The following is an 18,055-nucleotide window of genomic DNA, read 5'->3' on the forward strand; positions in this document are numbered from 1 at the left end:
AAAAACAATGTCTTGGAATTATCTTAATTTATTTATTCTACTTGATTAGTATAGTTTTTTTTCTATCATTTTTTAATTAATTCATCATTTTTTATTCCACCATTCTTTATATCAAAATAATTTTTAATATAAAAATATAATAGTATAATGATATTTATACAAAAAAAAAATTATATTAAAAAAATGAAATAGTGCCAAAAATATATATATTTATAAAATATAATTTTAATATTTATAAAATATTTTTTTAATATTAAAATATATAATGCATTTATTAATTGGTATAAGTCTAAGTTTGATAGTACTGCAATAAGGGTATTTGTGCAATTTTATATAGTTAATTTCATCTCTATCTCTCAAAACAAGCTGGAACTATTGTTAGTTTACTGGTTATCAAACAAATATAATTTTGGGCAAATTACACTAATAGTTTTTATAGTTTGGGTCTTATGTCACTTTAGTCCTTGATTTTTCAATTATAATGCATTGAATTTTAAATTTTGAATCTTATTTCAAATAAGGACAATTGAATATACAATTGTTTAATTTCAAGAGTAAAATCGTTAATTTGATAAAATATAAATTAATTTGACAAAAATAAATGTCAAAAAAATATTGTTAAATTTTTTAAAAATTATTTTTACTCACCAAAAATAAAATTATGTAAAATTGATAAAAATGAATAAAAATTACATAATTAATTTTTAAAAATTAATTTTACATGATCATCATCTAAATACATAATAAAAATTAATTTGGTAAAAAAATAAATAAATATCTAAAAAATTTATCAAATTTATATAATTTTATCTTTAGTAGTTAGAAATAATTTTTAAAAATTCAAAAATAATTTTGTGAGATTTATTTTTGTCAAATTAATTTATATTTTATCAAATTGACAATTTTGTTCTTGAAAAATCCCATAGTATCTACAATTGTCCTTATTTGGAATAAAATTTAAAATTTAAGGTCAAATGTGTCACAATTGAAAAGTCCGAGATCAAAATGATACAAGTTCCAAATTATAAGGACCATTAGTGTAATTCATCTCATAATTTTTGTTAGTCTTTTCATTAATAATTCTCTCACTAACAATGTCACTCAATTTATTTATTTCTGAAAACAGACGAGCCGTAAGTGTATATAGGGTATACTTTGCAGTAAGAATTGAACCTAGGACGTCTGGTTAATTGTTGAGCGTTTAACCAATTGAACTACACAATATCGATCCTGTAGAGAGCAATGAAAGGAAAGGTAATCTTGGGTAAAATTATAACTCTGTTTTGATGGTGCTTCGAGTTTAGTTAATTTATTATTGAGTGTACTTTCATGTTGCATTAGTTTCCATCATCTTTGTCTGAATCCATATCAGTGAGTTGAGTTGGCGTCGCCAGGTGATGGTGGCTGTGAAAATATTTTTCTCCCAAATAAATTGGTAATATTTTCCGTTAGTTCCCTTTCCTCCAATTCTTCTGTTTGTTTTCAATTGTTTGTATGCTGACTTTTTTTCTTTTTCTTTTTTATTTAAAAAAAAAAAACCAAACATTGTAAATATATTACTTTTATTACTAGCCGGCCCCGGAAATATCATCAACAATCTTTACTCTTTGTTTAAATTTATGTATGAAAAGAGTTTCAAGGTTTGTAATGGTTTTGTTTTGTTTTTTGTTTTTTAATTTTTATATCAAGTGATAGGAGTTTAACTATAAATATGAAAATAATTATATCAAATTGAACAATTATATATTTACAAATCTAACAATCAATACAAATAAATCACCTATCCGGAACACCTTGGTTAAATTCAAACTAAATTTAAAATTATATTGTTTAATCTTAAAATTTTGTGAGTTAGATTAAGGTTATTGTGAGTTAGGTCCGCTTGAATTGCATCACGGAATGAGGATCTTTGGCCTAGTGGTTGTATAACGTCACTTATGGTGTGAGATTTCAAATTCGACTATTATAAAGAGGAGTTTGATATTCTTTGTGATAATATTTTTTTCTTTCCCATTACAGAGTTGTATTTAACAATTCGTAACTATTAGGCTTGGTAATAGTGATTTATTTAATGTAATATTTTTTGTATTTGTAATTACTCTTGTATCGATTGATAAAAAAACATGCATCATTAAAAATATATATATATATATATATATATATCCAAAACTATATTATAATCAAACCAAGGGTTGATAATCCTCATTTCATGATTTATCACCCTGGCTCTAATTTTGTGAAATTGAGGTTGTATTTAATTGGAAGATTTGTGAAGAGATTTGAAAGAGAAATAACAAAGTTGTTTGAAATTAGATAAAATATAGGTATATTTTATTTATATTTTACCTATTTTTTTTTCTTTCAAATTTTCAAACTAAACACAATTTTAGGGAATTTGGGATAAAAATTAGTAATAACTAGTGAATTTGGGACAAAAATATATTTAAGAATAGTATAGAGGATAAGGAAATTCTAATATATACATTTTTAAAAAGGGTGTATTATATGTATTTTTAATTATGTCATTTTTTTAATTATGACATATAAGTTATTTAATTATGTTTTATGTTATGTTTAATTATGACAATTTTTTTAGTTATGACTCAAAAAATTAAAATTATATATATTTTTAATTATAAGATGTATATGGTGTACCTTATTTTCTTAGAGGATACAGTTAAGCGAAAAAAGGCAAACTACCAATAGGTCTTAATAATTGGACTTAATTCTCACAAAGTCTTATTAAAAATAAATCATAATAAAATCGTCACTAAAAATAATTTTTTCTTACAATTTTTTTACATATGTCGTTAAAAATTGATAATTAACGATTTTTTTGGTCACAGTTTTTATAAATTGTCGCTAATACTTATAATCAAAGACTTTTTATGTGACACATTTTTTGAATTGTCTTGTAAGTTAAATATTAGTGACATTTTTTTGTGATAATTTTTTAAAATTATCGGTAAAATTTATAATTTAGTGACATTTTTTGTAATACATTTTTTAAACTATTATTAAAAATTAACAATTAATAATTTTTTTAATATTATTTAATGAAAATAATAAGTCAAACTATTAAGATATATACGTGAGTCTTAAAGAAATCAAAAATCTTTTCTTTTTTTATAAATAAAATTAGTTGGTGACCCTAACCTGATCCATTTTCCAAGAAAGTTTGGAAAGAAAATTTCGTGGTAAATGCTTCAGACTTTCCCTTTCTTTGAAAAGAAGAAAAGTCACTTGCATTTTTTTGGTTCACAATCAATCAATTCTTTAATGTACTATTATTTACCAAAATAATATCAGGTGGTCATTTTGACACGACAAGTCTAAGTTGTGGCCATAATTTTTAAATTTTTTTTGTAATACATAAAATTATCCTTATAGAAAACAAAAAAGCGGGATTAGGTAGAGTCATCTAGATAATTTTTTTAAAATTTTACTTTTGTTTTTAATTGTAATAAATACTGAGTTGTTCACCCATATTACTAGGAATAGCAACGGAGCGGGGCGGGATCGGAGACCACACTCCCCGTCCTCGATCCCCGATAGTGAGAAATTTCCCGTCCCCGATCTCCGACGGGAACCCCATCGGCCCCCCGACCCCGCCCCCGATTGAGGATCGGGTTTTCCCGACCCCGAAAATCCCCGACCTATTCATTTTTATTTTTTTTTAACACAAAAACAACAACAAAAATAATTTCAAGCTGTTGTATTCAGGATAACAAAGATGTGTTACAGTAGTTCAAAATTCATCAGATACAATGTAATAAATCAACATGAATTCAAGCAAAGAAAAGTTCGTAGAGAGAATTTGAATGATCAACTGATAGATGAAAAAAATAAATAAATAAACAGGTTATAAAACGCTATATCTATAAAGTCATATACACATACAGCGGACCCAAAAAAAAAAAAAAATGAACTTTGGCCATATGTTTCAAGCATTTGAGTCTGGTAAGGTGAATGCCTATAGCGACGCTTTCTATCCCTTGAAGAACTTGATGATTCAAACTCTTTTGAAGACATGAATTCAACCATTGGTATGTCTCTCTCTATGATCTGCTACAACAAAATGGTTATATATGAAAACATGTTACCAAAGATTGACTTTGAGTTGATAAAAAAAAGTCAATTCATTTAGAGAACAAACAGCACAGAAGAATGTAACCCAGACAGAGGCGGTGTAGCGAAAATGTTCAGATCTGCAGATCGCCGGACAGAGGCGGTGTTGTGAAGAGGTCGGACAGAGGCGGTGGTGGTGGAGGATCGCCGGACAACGGAGGCCGGACAGAGGCGGTGGTGGTGGAGGATCGCCGGACAACGAAGGCCGGCACAGAGGCGGCGACGAAGGCAGTGGTGGTGAAGGATCGGCGGATCTGTTCAGATCTGTTTAGATCTGATCTATATGATGATGACAGAGGCAGGATCGACGGATCTGTTTAGAGAGGGAGAGGGAGAGAGAGATGAGAGACGTGGTCTGAGGGAGTAGAGAGAACGGCGGTGAGAGTGAGAGAGTGAGAGAAAGAGCAGCCTCGTTGTGTTTGTTTGTGTGGTGATTGTGTCAACAAACCCTAAACACACATATATATATACACAGGGGCATACTCATAATAGCACTACGGGGAGATACGGGGACGGGGACGGGCTGGGTCCGGGGCTGTGAATGTTATCCCCGTCCCCGGCTCGAAATGCTTTGGGGATTTAATTTCAAATACCATCCCCGTCCCCACGGGGGTATTTTTCGGGGAAAAACTATTCTGATTGGGGTCGGGGGGTCGGGTCCCCGTCGGGCTGGGTTCAAATTGCCATCCCTACATATTACTCACCATTCACAATTTTGAGTGAATATTAATATATGAGACTAAATCAAAATTTGAGTTTAAATTAAAAGGTAAAACTTGTAATTTGTTTTTGTTGGTGAAAATAACAGAAAAAATATATTTTATTGATAAATAATGCAAAGAAAAAGAGATATAAATAGATCAGATTAATGCACAGATATCTCATTTTCTTTAAGGAGATCAAGCTCACTACGGTAAGAAGAACCCAAATACCGATGCAGCAGTCACAAAACTATGACTTGCTCCCTCTAGGGTACAACAGCCCGACCACTTGTTGTATGTTAGGCCAACTCTGCACAAGATGGTGAATCCAAAGCTCCACCAAGAAAAACATCCTTTTTTGCTAGTAATCTCTCTTGTATAGAAAATAGTTGATGTGTTGGTGTAGAAAAGAGTAGAAGAGAGGAACTATTTATAGGCCATTAGGACTTTACAAAATAAACCAAAAAATAATAATGACCATGAACCTAAAGAAAATGGAGAGTGTATCCAAATATGAATTCACCACCAAGTTCATGAATTCTAATTAAACTCCATTCATGAATCTCTAAAATGACACTAAAGCAATGAATCTCCATTCATGAATAACATAAGATTCATGAATAAGACAAAAGAAGATTCATGAACAATGTACATAAATAAATAAATAAATAAAAGATATTAAAACGGTCCAACAATCCCCCATTCATTTTAATATCAACAAGGACAAGAGAGATTACCAAACAAAGATAGACTAGTATGCATCATGAAGGTGTGCTCTGCATTGAACCTTCATTAGTGAAACAGCAACCTCTACTCCAGAGTCAGTAGTGATCTCAGACTTGAACTTTGATTGCTTAGGGGAAATAAAGTATTACTGCTCACACATAATAATCTAGGTGTTGACGTGAGCTTTAATAGCCAACACATTACGGCCTTGTGCTTATCTCAATTTTCATGAGCATATTTGAGAATAAGCCTTACTCTCATAGAAAGCGGCCCCACTTTCATGCTCACATAGATGAAATCTGTCAAGAATGTTCTTGTAATTTATACACCCCATTCAACAAGAGCTACAGAATTTCATAAAGAGTATAAAAACTCAACCCTCCAACATTACAGGACAAATGCACTTACATCATAGGGATGGATAACAAAATATTAAGGAGTGTATTTTTACAACCACCATATGATTCGTTCTTTCCATTGAACCTAGTTACAGGATCTCTGGTCCCTAGATTGGGTTTCCTCATACATGGTTTATGATTTTATAAGCTGCAAACCCATCTCCCTCGATGTATTTCAGACCCTATCTCTTGCCAAGGCCTTGGTTAACAGATCCGCAAGATTATCACAAGATCTTACATAATTCACTGTTATAATGTCATTACTCAAATAGGATCTCACATTACTGTGTTTCCTTTGAATAGGTCTGGATTTATCATTATAAAAATGGTTGTTCACTCTACCAATAGCAGCAGTGCTATCACAATGAATTAACACACGAGGAATTGGTTTTTCCCAAAAAGGGATTTCATGTAACAAATCTCTCAATCAATTCGCTTCCTCATAGTAGAATTATCAATTATAGTATGTTTTTTAGACTTCTAACATATAGCACCACCACCACCACCACCCAAGGTAAAAATAAAACCGGAGATAGAGAAAGAATCACCTGACAAAGTGTTCCAATCGGCATCACTATATCCCTCAAGTACCGCAGGATACTTGTTATAAAATAAACCATAATTTTTGGTACTAGATAAATATCTTATAATTCTTTCCATAGCTAGCTAATGACCTCGACTTGGCTTGCTAGTAAATCTACTAAGTACTCCAACAACATATGCAATGTCAAGTCTAGTACAGTTAGTAGCATATCTCAAACAACTAATCATGCTAGCATATTCCTTTTGATTAATCACTTCTTTTTCATTTGTTACAACAGATAAATGTATACTTGCATCAAAAGGAGTAACAACATGTTTACAGTCTAGAAAATTATATTTCTTTAAAATCTTCTCAACATAATGTGACTGATCAAGAAAAATACCATCATTAGTCTTGGTAATTTTAATTCCCAAAATAAAATTGGCTTCACCAAGATCTTTCATATCAAAGTGGTTATTAAGCATATTTTTAGTCTCATTTATGATATGCAAATTAGAGCCAAAGATAAGTAGATCATCCACATATAGGCTAATAATCACATGTGCATTCTCACAAGTTTTATAATATATGCACTTATCACATTTATTAGTCTTATAGCCATTTTCAAGCATGCAGGAATCAGATTTCTCATACCACTGTTTAGGAGCTTGTTTTAAACCATAAAGGGATTTAATTAGCTTACACGCTTTGCTTTCTTGGCCAGGCTTAACAAAGCCTTCAGGTTGGTCCATGTAAATCTTCTCATCTAGATGTCTATTTAAAAATGTTATTTTCACATCCATTTGATGAATTTTTAAATCATGAATTGCAGCCACTGCTATCAACAGTCTAATGGATGTAATTCTAGTAACCGGAGAAAAAGTATTAAAGAAATCAAGATCAACTTGTTGCTTAAAACCTTTAGCGACAAGCCTCGCTTTATATTTATCTATAGTTTCATCCGGTTTAAGTTTTTTACGAAGGACCGATTTACACCCAATAGTTTTACAACATGGAGGTAAATCCACTAGTTTCCATATTTTATTTGAAAATAGTGAATCTATCTCATCATTTACAGCCTCTCTTCAGAAAGTAGCATCAGGTGATGATAAAACTTCTTGCACTGTAAGAAGAATTTCTTCCACATTGTAAAGATAATAGTTAGGGGCAAAATCTTTTTCAACTCTAGCTCGTTTACTCCTCCTTGGTTGGATTTGAAAATTTTCTTGTTTTTGAAAAACTTGAGATGGAGTAGAAGAGCTAGGCACAGATGAAATATTTTCAGAAATTATTTGACCCTCAGCATTTATAGATTTGAAAGGAAATTTATTTTCATGAAAAATAACATCACCTAATTAAAAATAATATTATTTTTCATATCAAAAAATCTATAAGTTGTACTATGCAACGCATACCCAAGAAACGCACAGGTGGTAGCTTGTTCACCCAATTTAGGTTATTTAGGATCTGCAAGCCTCACAAAAGCTAAGCAATCCTAACAAAAGCTAAGCAACCCCAAACCCTCAAATAACCTAGATTTGGTTTATGCCTCCGCCACAACTCATAAGGTACAATTTTAGTTTTTTTGTGTGACACTCTATTTATCACATGACAAGCTGTCCAAATAGCCTCGCCCCAAAGATTTGAGGAAGCACCTGAATCGATAAGCATAGCATTCGTCAAGTTAATTAACGTTCTATTTTTTCTTTCAGCTACGCCATTAGATGATATGATGGAGTAGTCTCATGAATAATTCCCAATGACTAAACAAAAGAGTTGAATCCAAGAGATTCATAATCTCGGCCTCTACCACTTTTAATTCTCTTAATCTTCCACTTTAAGAAAGAATTCTTTAAATTTTTCAAAAGCATCACTTTTATTTTTTAATAAATATACGTTTGTGTATTTTGAAAAATCATCAATAAAACTGATAAAATATCGGTTATCACCCCGAGTTAAAATTCCTTCAAACTCACACAAATCAGTATGAAATAATTCTAGCAATTCGGTACTTTTTTCAACACTTTTATGAGGCTTCTTGGTAATTTTCGTTTTACTGCAAACTTCACATGTCTCAAATTTTTTTGTCACTTTAGGAATTAATCCTAAACTACTCATGATTCCCACAAATTTACTGTTAATATGATACGAGCGAGCATGCCAAAATTTAATAGAAGACAAAGTGCAAGTGGTGTCGTAGTAATAATTATAAAATTAATCATCAAGGAAATTTAAGAGATAAAAACGACATTTATACTTATCTGTATTGTAGGAAGCCACTTTTGCTTCATGTGCCTTGTTTGGGTTCTCCTCGGTAAGAACATGTGCAACTTTCAAAAGGCTAAGGTAAAAAAGAACTTTTCCTTTCCACCTCTTAAAATGAACTCCCTTGTACTTGAAAGGCTTGTTGAGATCTCCAATTCCATCTTTTGTTTTTTCTGGTACTTGATCCATGGTTGATCTCCTTAAAATTGTTGGTGAAAATACTAGAAAAAATATATTTTATTGATAAATAATGCAAAGAAAAAGAGATACAAATAGATTAGGCTGAGGCACATATCTCGTTTTCTTTAAAGAGATCAAGCCCACTGCGGTAGGAAGAACCCAAATACCGATGCAGCAATCACAAAACTATGACTTGTCCCCTCCAGGATTTAACAGCCCGACCACTTATCGTATGGTTCAGGCCAACTCCGTACAAGATGGTGAATCCAAAGCTCCACCAAGAAAAACACCATTCTTTGCTAGTAATCAATCTTATATAGAAAATAGTTGATATGTTGGTGTAGAAAAGAGTAGAATAGATGAACTATTTATAGGCCATTAGAACTTTACAAAATAAACCAAAAAATAATAATGACCATGAACCTAGAGAAAATGAAGAGTGTATCCAAATGTGAATTCACCACCAAGTTCATGAATTCCAATTAAACTCCATTCATGAACAAGACAAAAGGACACCAAAGCAATAAATCTCCATTCATGAATAAGATAAGATTCATGAATAAGACAAAAAAAGATTCATGAACAATGTACATAAATAAATAAATAAAAGATATTAAAATGGTTCAACAGTTTTCTTCTGTAATGGTTCTAAAGTGTGCTCATGTGATCCTAATATGAACATTAAAATGTTAAACGACATTTTATTTGATAAGTAATATGAATAGTTTGAATTTTGAAAACTTAATTATTACAATTAGAAGATTAAAACTTAAATGAAATTGAAGTAAAATTTAAATAATTAATTTACCCAAAAATTTGTGAAAATTATTGAAATGTAATCCTTTCCTTACTTTGGTTTTTGAAGAAAAAATTATCTTTAATTTATAAAGTATCAAAATCTCCCACTTTGATCCAAATTCTAACAATCATAATACTTTTGCAATGGAAATAGAGTAAGTTATACTTTTATCTCTTATGTATGAGTATTTTCTTATTTTAATTCTTAAAAAAACAATTATTTCAATCACAATGTCTCATTACCTACTAAAATATTGTCCTATGACACTTAAACTTCTCATTTTACTCATTTTTTTCTCTCACATTCTCTCTTTTATGCCGTCCTTACCCCTACTCCCACAACTGACGATGTTCCTATTCCCTCGACACAATTTTCATCCTGCAACCTATCACCTGATCTTGCCACTAGTTTTTATATTTTGATTTGCACCCTCTTTGCTCTTTGAATGACACATACCTATTGTAATTTTTTGTGTGAATGTATGACCAAAGTGGAGAAATTTAATTTTTGAATAAATTATAAATATATTGCATGAAGTTTACTTATAATAATATTTGCCTCATATAATTTTGAAAGTTACATATCACTATTTCAAATATTAAATTTATAATCGCATAATAGATAACTTATTTCGTTAATCATCTCGCTCTTTCAAATATTAAATTTATAATTGCATAATAAATAACTTATTTCATTAATAAAATATTAAGCTAATTAATAGTTTTTAAGAATGCCAAAAAAAATGATTATACGTATACTAATGGGTGTTTGATAATATGATTCAACAGTTAAAACTGAATTGATTAAGTGATAATCAATTAAGTCCGTTTTATAACCATAATTGATATCACTTAAAACTTTAAGTGTCTCTTAAAATATAGGCTCAAATTTAATATAAAATTTACTTAATTTTGACTGAATTTATAAATATTAAACATAAATATCTATATACACTATTACAAACTCACTACCACCATCACCACCACCATCATGCCACCACCACCACTGCCACAATGCCACCGTTATCGCTACCACGAGTCCAGATCCTTTGCCGTAGTTTCCTGCAGTGGTTCAAAACGACGTCGTTGTGAACCTTTTTTTTTCCTCTCACTTCTTATATTTTGCTCTTTAGCCTCTTTTTGTTGTTTGGTGTTTGAACCCTAGTGGGACGAACAAAGAGGCGACTACAACGAGGAGAATAGAGGCAGCGGTGAGGCGAGGGGAAGCGGTAGGAGACAAACAGAGACGGTGAGGCGACGACGACGAGGTCCATTTGTTGATTCTCATTTTTTTCCCTTCGTCCCTTCATCCCTTTGTCTTCATTCTCATTTTTTTTACTTATATATATATATATATATATATATATATATATAAGTATGATTTGTTGCCATAGTTTGATTTGTTGTTCAAAAAAATAAATGCTTTTGATTTATTGAGTTTGATGGGTTTGATTTATTGAGTTTGATGGGTTTGTTGTGGGAACATATATATTGAGTTTGATGGATTTGTTGTTGATTTGTTGTTGTTGTTAATTTGTTGCCATAATTCTAGGGTTTGTTGTGGAAATAGATTTGTGTTTAATCTGTTCAATTTTTTTCCAATTTTTTGTGTGTTTAATCTGTTGATTTTGTGCTTCATCTTTTTTAGTTAGAATAATGACATTAATCTGGGAAAACAAATTTGTGTTTAATCTGTTGAATTTTTTCCCAATTTTTTTTGTGTTTAATCTGTTGATTTGGTGCTTCATCTTTTTTAGTTGGAATAATGACATTAATCTGGGGAAACAAAATGACCTTAATCTGGAATAATGACATTAATATGTTGATTTGGTGCTCCAGAAATATAGAGTTCTAATGTAAGGGGAAGTGGAAACAAAAGGTAATGAAATGTTAAGAATGAACATGAACATGAAGAATGTTAAGAATGAGGCATTAAGAATGAACATGAACATGAACTTGAATGCTCTTTTTCATATTAGGAACATGAAGAATGTTAATAATGAGGCATTAAGAATGAACATGAAGATGAGGCATTAAGAATGTTAAGAATGAACATGATTGTAATGGACTGATTGGTTGAGATTTTTTGAACTATCAACACTGTTTGAATGTATGGACTAAGCAACCCATTGATTATTGTTTTATTTTACATCATTGTAATGGGCTGATTGTGTCATAAAATGCTCTTACTAGGATCATGTCAATGGGTTCAAACATTGATACTGGATATTTGCAAAATAGAAGATGCAATTGTGGAAAAAAAAGCTGCAGTGTTCATATCAGAATCAGAGAAAAATCCAAAGAGGCTGTATTTTAAGTGTACAGATAGGTTGTGCGAGTACTTTGCATGGGGAGCGGCTCTGACTGGGAATGCATCAAATATCCAAAGGAGAAGTAAAACTAGTTATATGAAGAATGAAATGAGAGAGGCTATGATTATGATTTTGACAAAATCAATGAAATTATAAATAGATTGTAACGAGTTAAGGCAAACCAAGTAGCTATGAAACTGATTATGTTGACAACCATAATGTTGGTTGGTTTTACCATGCTAATAGCACTACTAAAGCGAATGTAACCTTTTAGTTATTTATTTTTTATTTTTATTTTTTTGGTGGTTGTATTTGGGTTTTGAATTTAGTAAATCTTAAACTATGAGTTTTGATATGTAAAGCTTAATGAAATTACCTATGCTTAACGAATGTGATGCGCTTCTTTTTTGTTTTTGTCAATGAAGTTGCTTTTTGATTCAATCTTTTCATTAATTATTTTATATTGTTATTGTTGGTCATACTTGTTCTTATCAAGATTTGTTCTGCACCTATGAAATGAATATATGTCGTCTGTTGTTTGCAATACAAATGGGATTTATTAGTTCATTTGTACAAAACAAAGAGAATAACCTATCCAAAACAAGTAATCTGCCCAGAAGCAAAAAATTTGTCCATAAATTATCTGTCCAAAAATATATCAGTCCAAAAATCTGTACTAAACAAAATAAATTTACATTCTTGACAGTATAATAAATTTGTCTACAACATAATAAACTTGTTCACAACATAATATCTATCTACAAAATCTGTCCACAACATAATAAATCTGTCCAACACAAAATAAACCAAACCAAATCTATCCAACACAAAATAAATCAAACCAAATCTGTCTAAAACAAAACAAATCTGTCCAAATCTGTCCACAACATAATAAATCTGTCAAATACAAAATAAACCAAACCAAATATGTCCAACACAAAATAAATCAGACCAAATCTATCCAAAACAAAAGAAATCTACCCAAATCTGTCCAGAACAAAATAAATATGTCCACAATATAATAAATATGTCGAACACAAAATAAACCAAACCAAATTTGTCCAACACAAAATATATCAGACCAAATCTGTCCAAAACAAAAGAAATATGTCCAAATCTGTCCAAAACAAAATAAATCTGTCCACAACATAATAAATCTGTCCAACATAAAATAAACCAAATCAAATCTGTCCAACACAAAATACATCTGTTCAAAACAAATGAAGATAAAATAAACTGCTCAGGGATGTCCATCTACATGACTGTTAGCAGGACTATGTGACGCTTTTGAGACTTGGACTGCAAAGTGTTGAACACTTGTACTTCGAAACAACTCCTGAAAAGATTTGTGAGTGGGATACACAGAAGGCATTGACTGAGGCGTGTTATTTCCCTACAATAGACCAAACCATCTATTAAACTTTGATTACAATGTATACTACATTTTTAATGTAAACTATGTAACCAATGATAACTTACATCATATGTACCATACGTAAGAGGAGGACCACTTGTACCACCCATGAGAACTTGAGGTCGAGATTGAGATTGAGAAATGTAGACACCATGACGATGATCCTAAATACAACCAATATAAAGTATGTAACCAAAAATTTTGAAAGACAAAATAAACATTATTGAACATTAATATTACCTAATTATAATTACTACCTATGACGAAACGAGGTTATGATTAAGAAATATAAATACCAACACCATGATCCTAAATACAACCAATATAAAGTATGTAAACAAAAAATTTGAAAAAAAAAAGAAACAATATTTAACACTTTCTTAAAAGCTTGCACACAAATAAATATTACTTGATTAGAATTACTACCCATGATGAAATGAGATTATGATTGACCTTGGGAAATATATATAGCAACACCCGATTGCATTGCCAAGCAAACCAATTAAAAATAATAAAAATTAAATGCCATCTGGATAGTTCATAATGTCATACTAGTGAACGGACTCAATGAAAGGAATTCATAAAACTAACCATAAAAAGACCACATTACTATTACATATTACTTGAATAGAATTATTACTCATGACGAAATGAGGTTGTGATTCACTTTGGAAGTATAAACAGTAGCACCCGACTACATTGCCAAGCAAACCAATTAAAGATAACAAAAATTAAATGCCATCTGGATAGTTCATTATTTCATAATAGTGAACGGACTAAATGAAAGGAATTCATAAAACTAACCATAAAAAGGCCACATTACTATTACATATTACCTGAATAGAATTACTACCCATGACGAAATGAGGTTGTGATTCACCTTGGGAAGTATAAACAGTAGCACCCGACTATATTTCCAAGCAAACCAATTAAAGATAACAAAAATTAAATGCCATCTAGATAGTTCATTATTTCATAATAGTGAACGGACTGAATGAAAGGAATTCATAAAACTAACCATATAAAGACCACATTACTATTAAATATTACCTGAATAGAATTATTACCCATGCCGAAAGGAGGCTGAGATTCACATTGAGGAGTATAATCAACGGCACCCTACATACAACGAAAAACCATAATGAAAGTGGGTCATTAATAAAAAAATCATTGTTTTAGTTTATTAATCTAGTGTATTTTAATCATATGTAATTTTTCATGTCCAAACCTGAATAGATTGTATCCTTTTCTTCTTTGTAATAAATTTTTTCATCCCGCCTTTGATTCTTCTTCTTCCCTTACTAGTTGAATCTCTTTTTTTCAGTCCCTTAGCTTGGATTGGACAATCTACTTCATCACTCTGTGGGCATGTGTTGCTTGACGAATTTCTTTAATCAATTACCTCTACTTGACCATAAATGTGGACACTTAATTTGTCTTCAACCATTACACTCAATTCTTCACCTTTTGAAACTAACAACTGATAAGTTTCTTCACTTTCAGCGGCTGTACTCGCTATTGCTCTAAGCATGGTTATTAATGACTGATATCGGTCACTTTGATGTAGTTTCACATCAGCCTTTACTTCATGCCCACGTCTATCTTTCACACTTTCAGCCCTTGCTTTTTTAGTCCATCGTTTGAGTATATATTGTGGAGAAAGTTCTGTTGCATTGAATATATCTCTAAGCACCTTCACACAATGTTAACATAGTATGCTCTTCACTTTAAACTTCTTGCAACTACAATTCAAAGAACCCCTTCTATCCATTGTCATATTCTTATCTTTTTTTTCCATCTACCACTGTTCTTATTGTGAATATGGTACTCTCATCATCATTAATAGTGCCTATAATGGATGTTTCAATGGACTACACGTACTCATTTTGGAATTCCTCAAAAATTGTTTTCGTGTAAATCTCTGCCACTTGTTTTAACATCAAAGTTGGAATTGAAACCCTTAGCAATTTTTGGGACAAATTATACTTGGCTTCCAATTCCTTATACCTCTTCTTATAAAGCACCATTTCAAAATGCATGAAGAACTCCATCAAGTTATGGTCACAATTCAGATAATCCTTAAAAAATGCATTAAATGATTCACTAAGTTGAGTAGTACTCATTCCAACTGCCCAAGAATTCAAAATATATGGTCATTCCCATTTCTCTTTCACACGAAAAGTCTGCTCCAACCAATGATTGTCGCATGCATCATACTTATCAAGCATTTGGTCCCACTGTATTCGGAATTATTCTTCATCATTAATGTCATGCATAAATTTTGAAAACATAGCCTTGACCCCTACATCAACGAAAACAGAACTTACATGCTTGACAACATTTTGTATCAAATACCACGTACAAAGTCGATGGTTTGTATCTGTTACGACCCAAACCCGTCCCTATGGGTTTAGGATCGCAACTGGCCAGTAATCCGTGATTGCCAAAGGCCTGTTTAACAGTAATGATAGTAACACAAAGCAAGGGGCTGGCGGAAGCCGAACAGTAAATAAAAAATGTCCAATGAGCTGTGAAAACCTGAATGCAAAAAGACTTTTATGCACAAGCCACATTCATAACCAAAACATATATACATACGTCATATATACATGACATCCGACTTCGGTGGAGGATAGTCGTAATTGTTGTAGACAATGCATGATGATTAGGCAAACGGAAACTAATCAATGGATTGTGTCATGGAACTTGACGGTTGATAGAATACATTAACTGTATGTATTGAGTGATTGTATATAGAACCAATGTGTTTGTATACGTTATGTGTAGAGGAGGAGATGGGGGATGTACTTCGCGGTTTAGGGGAAGATGGGGGATGTACCTCTAAACCGGATAGTGTTGGGAGAAGATAGGGGATGAACTCCGTAGATACAGCTCATATGCTTGTCTAGTAAAGTGAAGATAGAGCTCATATGCTTATCTTTGTGAAGTGTGGATATAGCTTATATGCTTATCTGTGGATATTGTTGTTATACATATCTGTTGTAGAATGTGGATATAGCTTATTTGCTTATCTGAGAATGTGGATATTGTTGTTATACATATCTGTTGAGAATGTGGGTAGTGTTTATATGCCTGTCCGTTGAAAAAGGGAAAATGAAAGGTAACTAGGACTCATGAGTCGTATGACATAAATATGTGATTTATGTGAATGTATCAGTGTTGGCCATCTATCAATTGTTAATCTTTTAGTCATTGTTCATGGTTGGTTTAGTATATTTCTACTGGGCTGTGGCTCACCCTATATGGGAATATCATTTTCAGGTACAGGCAGCATGCCACCTCCAAGGACATAGCTTGGGAGGCTAGAGGCGGACATACTTTTGTCGTTTTACTTTTTGATGTATTACATGTAAATTCAGGCCAAGGGCTTAATGTGTATGAGTTAGTACTCTTTTGTTGTAACCAAGTGTTAACTTGGAAAGCTGTAAGCCCTTAGGGCATTTGCTTTTGTTGTTAACATGTAATACTTCTGTAATGGAATTCTGATAAATGGAAGAATGTGGAACTTTTACATATCAATGCATGTCATATTTGTTGGGTTTAATGTTATTATTTTGAGGGCGTTACAACTTGGTATCAGAGCGTACCGGGTTCGAATACTTTGGGTACGTGGGAAGTGATTAGTATCACAATGGGTTTGTCTCGCTTGATAGAGACTTAGATGTGGTATCATATGCTATGTGCTTAAATGATAACATGCTTATGTGACTATGTGGGTATGGGATTTAATTTCTAGGATGTTGATCGGATCCTTGGGTTTCTGGGAGTCTTGTTGGAAAAGCACTTGATCAATGCTGTTTCTAACCGGAACTCTAGTAACGCCTCGGGACTATCATTATCCGGAAATGAAATTCGTAAGTGCTTATGTGTTTATGTGCTTACGTGGAGTGAATTACAGTTGTCCATGCATTAGGACGTGAGTGTTTAGTTTCGGCACATTTGTGAATATGCTAATGTTCTGTGTTACCTTTATTAGGATTTCAGGACGAGGAAGAGGTGCTAGGCGTGGTAGACCTGCGAGGCAGGAAGTACCGTGACCGAGTGAGATTCCGGCAGTGCAGGAGGGAGTTGGTCAGGCCAATGTGGCCGAGCCAGCGGGTCAGCAGGCCATGGGTGCCTTGGCCAGAGAGATAGCAGGAGCTTTGGGTATTCTTAGAGCTGGGAATCAGGCAGCTGAGGCAGGACCTTCTTTCTTGAAGAGGGAGTTTTTCCGGTCAAATCCGGATGAGTTTATTGGGGATCCGAAGGAGCCACTGAAGGCTGATGAGTGGCTAAAGCAAATGAGTAAGACGTTCGAGATGCTTGGCATCAAGGACGGAGCACTGAAAGTGACCTTGGCATCCTTCCAACTGAAGGGAGATGCGGGTCAATGGTGGAAGTATGAGAAGGCTCGTGTTGGTGGTACTTGGGAGGCGTTTATAAATGCTTTTCAGGGGAGGTTTTTGTCTGCAGCAGCTAGGGAGAAGCTGAGGGATCAGTTTAGCCGGCTTAATCAGCAGGGCTTGTTAGTGGCCAAGTTTGAGGCTACCTTTACTAGTCTGTCCAGGTTTGCACCTAAACTAGTGGCGTCTGAGGAACGCCGTTGCTAT

This window comes from Camellia sinensis, chromosome 12 (genome assembly GCF_055761805.1).
Source record: "Camellia sinensis isolate YWXY chromosome 12, ASM5576180v1, whole genome shotgun sequence".
Classification (NCBI taxonomy): domain Eukaryota; kingdom Viridiplantae; phylum Streptophyta; class Magnoliopsida; order Ericales; family Theaceae; genus Camellia; species Camellia sinensis.